This window comes from Musca domestica, unplaced genomic scaffold, assembly GCF_030504385.1.
Source record: "Musca domestica strain aabys unplaced genomic scaffold, Musca_domestica.polishedcontigs.V.1.1 14, whole genome shotgun sequence".
Lineage (NCBI taxonomy): Eukaryota > Metazoa > Arthropoda > Insecta > Diptera > Muscidae > Musca > Musca domestica.
The window spans coordinates 10,186,184-10,194,098 of record NW_026712192.1 but is presented as its reverse complement, the minus strand read 5'-3'; the positions used below and the strand labels follow the sequence as shown (position 1 = coordinate 10,194,098).

Below are 7,915 nucleotides of genomic sequence, written 5' to 3'. Positions count from 1 at the left end.
GTTTTGTGGCACGATAGTCAGCTGGGTCTCGGCTTCCCCTCTGCTGGTGGTGAATTTCAACGCACACACACAAAGCTTTTCGCCAACCCTCCACCCATCACCATCAAGTGGGCAATGTTAATGTCATAAGGCAAGCTTTATTCCTTGTTCAAAGGAAAATCAAACACAACTATAACAACAACAACAAAATATGTTTCGTTAAAAAGCTTTTCGGGTTTCCTTGTTGATGGTGTTGAATAAATGTTAATTCAGTCTTCGTGAGGTTCTAGACGTGTTAACAACATACTGGCCGCATTAGACAGGACGAAACGCGTTTTTCAACCACTTGAAGTTGAGGAAGTTACAAAAACATACACACACACACAAAAGAAAAGAAAAAAAAAACAAGAAAGAAAAATCAAAAAATAAAAAAAAATCCAAAGAAAGGAAAAGTTACTAAATTGATCTAAAAAAAGTGATTTGGGGGGAGATAATGTCAAAATGTTGCAAAATTATTGTGATGGAACAGCAATGGTGAGGGGAATGAATCCAAAATTTAATTGAGAAGAAGAAGAAATACAGAAATTCAATAAAAAAAATTAAGTGAATTACAAAACAAAAAATATCTTATATAAGCTCTTTACTACTTTTGAAAGCTAAATAACAAAAACCGTTTATACATAGTTATAGACGTTGTATGTCGTTGTTGTCATCGTCATCATCATCGCCATCGCCATCGTCAACATCAACAGCACAAGCACCGTAGCACCGTAGTAGTCGTTGTCGTGATAGTCGTTGTTGTTCTTGTTGTTATTATTATTAACGTCGCGTCGTTGCTGTTGTTGTCGTCACCGTTGTTGTGTGCTCGTAAATGTTGCCGTTGCTTCATCTACTGTATCGTTATAGCGCGATGATAAAAGTGGTAGGGCCCACCAATCGCGTGTGTGTCAGTGTGCCACTAAGCCAACCAGCAAAGAAGCAAAGCAAAAATAAAACATAAACAGCACTTAAGGATATTTTAACAAAACAAACCAAAAAAATAATAATAAACCCAATACCTTGGCAAAATGAAAAATTTGCCTCTGTTATTTGTTTCCATTGAGTTCTTTTAAGGGCCAGCCACTGCAATAAAAATATTTACACAAACACACACTCATAAAGTGGAGAAACAAAAATAACGAAAAATATATACGCAAACTAAAATAAGCTATAACAGCACAATTTAAACCAGCCATTATTCATGCCGTCTAAACGGAACTATGTCGTTTTCTTCTTTACTTTACCTAACTAACTCAACTCGAGACTTGAGTCCCTTTTAATAGAAACATTGCCATCACCACCACACCATACTTTGCCTTAATATTTGTGATTGAGTACTCTCACGCATACTAACGTAAATGCATTATTACCTGTTCTAATTAGAAAATATTACGAAGACGATAACGATGATTGTTGAGTTTAAGTGTTTAACGGTTTAAAAGAAATAAAGAAAGAGCGAGAGAGAGAGAGTGAATAGCAATATATACATCAAATCAAAGGAAATAATATCTACTCTCCGTTACTCTCACTACTACTTATACTCATTTAAAATAATGATCCCAGTAGTTAAGTTCACCTGATATGCATAGAGAGAGAACATAAAGCAGTTTAAGTTACTCTCTGTTATTGATACCCTCACTCCCATACTCAGTGTCATAGAGTAATGATCTCAAGAGCAATACTGTAAACAAGGAATTTTTTTGTCGATGTGTAAATGTGAAATGCCCAAAAAATAAAACAAAGTAATTTCGTAAATAAAACTGGAAAAAATATTAATATTATTAACATAAGTAATATAAAAATTTAATTAAAATTAAGGAAAACCAATCGAAAAATCTAAATAAAATTAAGTGTGATTTAAAATATTCAATTACCAACAAATAACACAACTAAATCAAATTAAAAAAGAAAATAAATAAAAATAAAAAATATACACAAAAATCTCACTAAAATATAAAACGCAAAAGAAACTAAAATCTAAGCAATATAAATACGTAGTATATACAAATAAATATATTCCATAGAGCTGAGTATTTTTTTCTAAAGCACCATTTGTTCGTTAAAATCCACACACACAAACATAGATAAGTGTATAAGTTTATTAGCAAAAAAGTGTTTCTTCTAGACCTTTAGAAAAATAAATAAAAACCCCAACAACAAAAAAGTGACCCCCCTCCCCCAACATAAGAAAGTAAAACACATCAATTAACTACAAGAAAAATAAATATAAAGTAAATCAATCAATCATTAAATTACCTCAAACAAACTAGGATTCTATGTAACAATGTTTTTGGAACTCTTCTAAGGTAAATACGATATTTTTTTTTTATTCTTATAAAGGAATTTCCGGCAAAGGAAACGGAAGAGGTTTTAAACAAATAACAAAAAATTAAAAAAGAAAAAGTATTGTATTAAGTGGTAGGTAAGGTACTGTGCAAAAAAAAAAAAACAGAAATGCCTTTTGGTGAAATTAAGGCAGCTTGTGTTGGGAAATTTGTACTAAAAGGGTACGAAACGTACTAAAAACTGAATACGGAATGAGTAAGTATTCTGAAATTTAAAATGAGATTAACTGATGGAGTTCAGGATGGATGTACCAAATTCGACCTTTTGGAAATTCGAACTTTAAGGTTACCAAAAGTTTTAAAATAGTACTAAACTTCTAAAATAATGCAATTAGGTACTTACTCAGATAGAGCTAAAAACTTTAAATTTGATGTGAGAATCAAGGTTGGAAAGTACGTTTGAAATATGAAGGTGGTTCTGAAAATGTGTACTAAGTGTGCGAACTGTACTGGTAATAGTACTAAATTTAGACCAGTTCGGTTTAGGATGAACGGATGAAGCTGGAATTTTAAAATTTTGTATTGAGGTCGATGTTGGTGGTAGGTTTGTGATAAAGAGGTGGTTTTAGAAATATGTATTACACGTGGAAGAAAGGTATTAAATAGTACTATATTTGGAAAAAATTTGTATTGGGTAAACATATAGTGCTTGAAATCAGATTTTTGGTATTAGGGTTGCTTTTAATAGAACAGTGTGGCTTTTAATAGAACAGTGTGGCTTGTTTGTTCGGGATACCGTAGTATTTTGTTGTTGCAAAATGGTCAGGCTTTATCCCTTTTTTTGTTGTTTATAAAAACAACGTTTGTTTATTAGTGGAGAACGATGGTAATGTTTACCAGGGGGTAAGGCAGGGTAAACCTAGGTTTCGGAAAGAGCCACCAATCCTCATCAGTTCCCTTGTTTTTTTGTCTGGGATATTCTCCCCAGAAATTATTTTAAAAATAACTTCTATGACAAAAAACATTTTTTACCCAAGTGACGAGATCGTAAGCTCAATAGAAGAGGAACCAAAGAATTAAATAAAACTAAAATTCTTTTGGAAAGTCTTCTAAATCTTACAACCGCACTTATAAACATTTACATCTTTCTCCACTTGTTATGCTTTCGTTCAACTTTTGAAAATTTGTGCCCTATTTGTACGAAAAGTACTAAATGGTACTATATTTGGTATTGGGTAAATGGATCGAGAAAAAATTCTGAAATTTGATATTTAGATTATTGATGGTATCTGTGTTTGAGATTTGGCGGTGGTTGGGAAATGCGTCCTATATTTGTTCGAAAAGTACTAAGTGCTACTAAATTTGGTATCGGGTGAAGGAATAGAGCTGAAATCCTGAAATTTGATTTCGATGTCACAGTTAGAGTCAGTGGTAAAGATATGGAGGTGGCTTCGGAAATGTGTACTATAATTGTTCGAAAAGAACAAAATTTTACTAAATTTGGTATCGGATGTAAGGATAGGGCTTTAAATTTGATATTAAGGTGTCTGGAATAGAGATATGGAGGTGATTTTAAAAAGGAGTGCTACAATTTCACGAAAAGTACTAAATAGTACTTTATTTGGTACTTTTTGGTATTGGTTGAACACATAGTGCTTGAAATCTGAAATTTAGTATTAGATTGTTTAGCCTGGACATATGGAGGTATTTTCGGAAATGTGTACTATAATTGTACGAAAAATACTAAATAGTACTAAATTGGGTATCGAGTGAATGCATACAGAAGAAATCTTGAAACTGGATACAGATATCACTGTTAGTGTCTGTGGTTAAAAGATATAGGTGGTTTTTGAAATGTGTACGATAATTGTTCGAAAAGTACTAAATGGTACGAAATTTGGTATTGGCTGGAGGGATAGGGCTGGAATCCTTCAATTTGATATTGAAATCTAGTGAAATTTAATATTCCTATAGCTGTTGATATTTAGTATTGAAATGTGGAACGGTTTGCAAAGGAGTACAAAAACTTCACGAAAAGTATTGAATGCACTCTCTGTTGGCATCTGGGATGAGATCTGGTGGTGATTTTGGAAATGCTTATTATAATTGTTCGAAACGTACTAATTGGTGTCTGGGATGGAGAGATGTAGATTGTTTGGATATGCGTACTAAATGTTACTACATTTGGTAGCAGATACTTCTAAATAATTTAAGATTCTGACTCCATTAGACATTAAAAAATATTTTAAAAGTGTAATTATTTTCTGAAAAAATGTCCAAGATTGTGGATATGTGGTCCTTGAATACAATTTTAAACAAAAAATCCGTAATTATCATGCGGTTGGTTTTTAAAAAAATATATTTTAATATCCATGATAATGGCTCTTTGGCCATTGAATAATATTCTCGAGTTTGGCTTTGTTAGTCCTCTAAAAATATTTTTAACAAATCCAAGGTTTATGCTTCTGTTAGTCCTTGAGAAACATCCACGAGTGGGGATCTCTTAGCGTTTGAAAAACATTTTTAAACAATTCACTTAAAAAAATATCCACGACTTTGGGTCCATTGCCCGCTGAAAATATATTTTTAAATACAAATCTAAATATGTATTTAAAAATCCACAATTTGCTTCTGTAGGCCCTTAAAAACTATCCACGATTGTGGCTCTGTTGGTACTTGAAAAAATATTTTTATTTTTCTTTCCTGATACAATTTTTATATTTGTATGTATTTTTAAAACATCCAAAATTTTGTTTCTTTTAGCCAACAAAAAACCTCGAGTGTGGATCCATTGGTCCTTGAAAAATATCTTTTAAAAAATCCAAAATTGTGTTCCTCGATTGTGGTTCAGTTGATCCATGACTCTATTCCTCGATTATGGCAATGCTTGTCCTCGAAAAATATTTTTAAAAAAATCCAATGTTATGGATCCTTGAAAAAACTGAGATTGTGGCTCTGTTAGTCCTTTAAAAATATCCATGGTTGTTGCTCTGTTGGACCTTGAAATCAAATTAAAAAAAAATACATAATTATGGAAAAAAATTATCTACGACTTTGGTCTTTGAAATAGTAGTTAAAAAAATCTAGGGTTGTCTCTTTTAGTCTTTGAAAAATATTCCCGATTGGGAAAAAATAATGGTCCTTTATTTTTTTTTATCGAAAATTGTGGCTCTCTTTGTTTCTGAAATTGTAGTTCATAACATTCATGACTCTATTCTTGATTACGGCTCTGTTTGTCCTCAATAAAATATCTTAAAAAATCCGTTGGTAGTAGTTTAAAAAAATTGAGGTTCTGGCTCTGTTAGTTCTTTAAAAATATTCACTATTGTGGTTCTGTTGGTCTCCGGAAAATATTTTTTAAAAATCCACGATTATGACTCCATTGGTCATTGAAAACTAAGTTTTAAAAAAATCCATAATTATGTCTCTGTTGGTCCTTGAAAAATATCAACGATTGTGACTCTTTGGAAAAATATTTTTGAAAAATCAAAAAATTTTGCCATCGGAAAAATATCCTCGACTATGGCAGCGTTGGTCCTTGAAATAATAATTTGAAAAAAAATCCAAGAGTGTTGCTTTGTTAGTCCTTGAAAAATATGTAGATTGTGGCTCCATTTTTCTTTAAAATATATATTTAAGTATAAATACAATCGTGTTTTGGTTTATCCTTGAAAAAATATTTATAAATAAATATAGGATAAGTTAGCTTTATTCCGCGGAATTTTTTTTTTTGAAAATTCACGATTGCGGCCCTACTATTTCGAAATAATATTTAAAAAATAAGCAATGTGCGGGGCCGACCATTTGATGCCCGACAATAATATAATATATTAGAAAGGACCCTTAGATCCAAATCTATTTGGATCAGTTTCAGTCTAGGACCAATATTTCGAGGTGTTACAAACTTTTTGCTCAATCAAACTTGTACTTCCGCTAACACATAGTTTGAAGGGTCTAAAACTATTCACGTTTTTTTTTTGGAACCGGATATTTAAATATCCAGAGAAATAGCCCTGTTGGTCCTTGAAATCTCTAAGATAATAGCTCAATTGAAGTTCATAGAAATCCCCCAATTATAGGTATGTTGTTCATTAAAAACAATCCACTTTTTGGGCCTTAACGGTCTATTTGGAACTCCGTATATCATCATTCCCATTGATTCCAAAAATATTTTTCGCTAATAACTTCATTTACAAATTAATACACATATATAATAATTACTAAATTAGGAAAATACTAATTGATAATATATTAATGAATTGATTTGGTTTATATCAATTATCGCCTATATAAATACCAACTAATTGAAATTGATGTTTTTTTTCCACCCGGTTTAGATCGGCTTAATCGTACGTTAATGGGGATTCGAAATAATTGAGATGCATATTTATGTTTGTTTTTGGATGAAATTTTATTTTCGATTTCTCATTTTGTTTTTGCTCATCAATATCAATTACATGTCCAAGAAAATAATGAGCAAGCAAATATTAATGATTTGCAAAAATATGCAAAACCAAACACACACACACTCATACCATCTGTAACGTATGAGCAATTTGTAAATTAGTTTTGGACAACTCATACGTCTGCTTTGGGGCAGGAGATTTTTACATTTTGTTGTTTCGTATGTGGCGCCTTAATGTATGCAATAGAAAGCAGCGTTTAATGAATTTGAATGAGTTTTTGGTTTGCATTCGATGTAATAGGATTTGTGAAGTAAAAGCTTTGAATTTTAGGTCATTCTTGATAGTGGTCCTTATCAAAGAAGGATCTAGATCAATACATGTACAATTGTGAAAATATTAAACTATTTTCAAGGACCATTGAAGCTACAATTGTTTATTTTTAAACTATTTTTACAAAAACCAACAAAAATATATATAGCGGTGGATTTTTTAACATTTTCAAGGCCCAAAAAAAACTGTAGATCCAGACTGTAGTCATGGACTGTTTTCAAGTACCAATTGTGCTATTATTATGGATTTTTTCATATTTTTGGAGGACGAACTAAACTATAGTTTTGGATTATGTTTAATGGATAATAGAGCTACTATTGTGGATTAAACAACTATTTTTTGAGGAGCAATAATTAAGGACAACTAAAAATGTTTTTAAGCACTAAAAATTATACATATATATTTCAAAGACCTGCAGACTGTAATCGTGTATTTTGTTAGAAAAAAAATTTAAAGACGACCAGAGCTATAGTTATGGGTTTTAAACTTATAGAAAATCATGATGTCATATTATAGTAGATCATAAGGCCTTCTTAGGGACGACCATGAGTATGTTTCAATCTTTGTTCGAACTCAAGCGAGTTTTTTGGAGGTCTGCTTTTGTGGAAATAAATTTCTAAATTTTGTAAATTTCCAACTTCGTATTTCGTCCGTCTGTCTGTCACGATAACTCTCGAAGGGAGTATCCGATTCGGTCCAAGATTGGTACATCGTAATATTATTGTCAAACTTAGATTGAGTTCGAAGGTGGACAATATCGGTCCACTCCTTCTGGCACCTCCCCCACAAAAGGCCGAAATTGTCATAGAAAATATTTTACTGCACAGAAAAAGAAAGGATAATTCGATTTTACTCTAACTTCGCGAATCCTAATAT

General features: G+C 31.7%; 1 protein-coding gene across 1 annotated transcript in view; it reads left to right on the top strand.

Moving 5' to 3' along the window:
* The first annotated feature begins 215 nt into the window (after window positions 1–215).
* The window catches only part of LOC101890888 (uncharacterized), a 518,720-nt gene continuing 511,020 nt past the window's right edge, over window positions 216–7,915 (top strand). The window contains exons 1-2 of the mRNA XM_059119171.1: window positions 216–513; window positions 2,144–2,324. The gene's annotated coding sequence lies outside the window, so the exon portion shown is untranslated. The remainder of the gene's footprint in view (window positions 514–2,143; window positions 2,325–7,915) is intronic.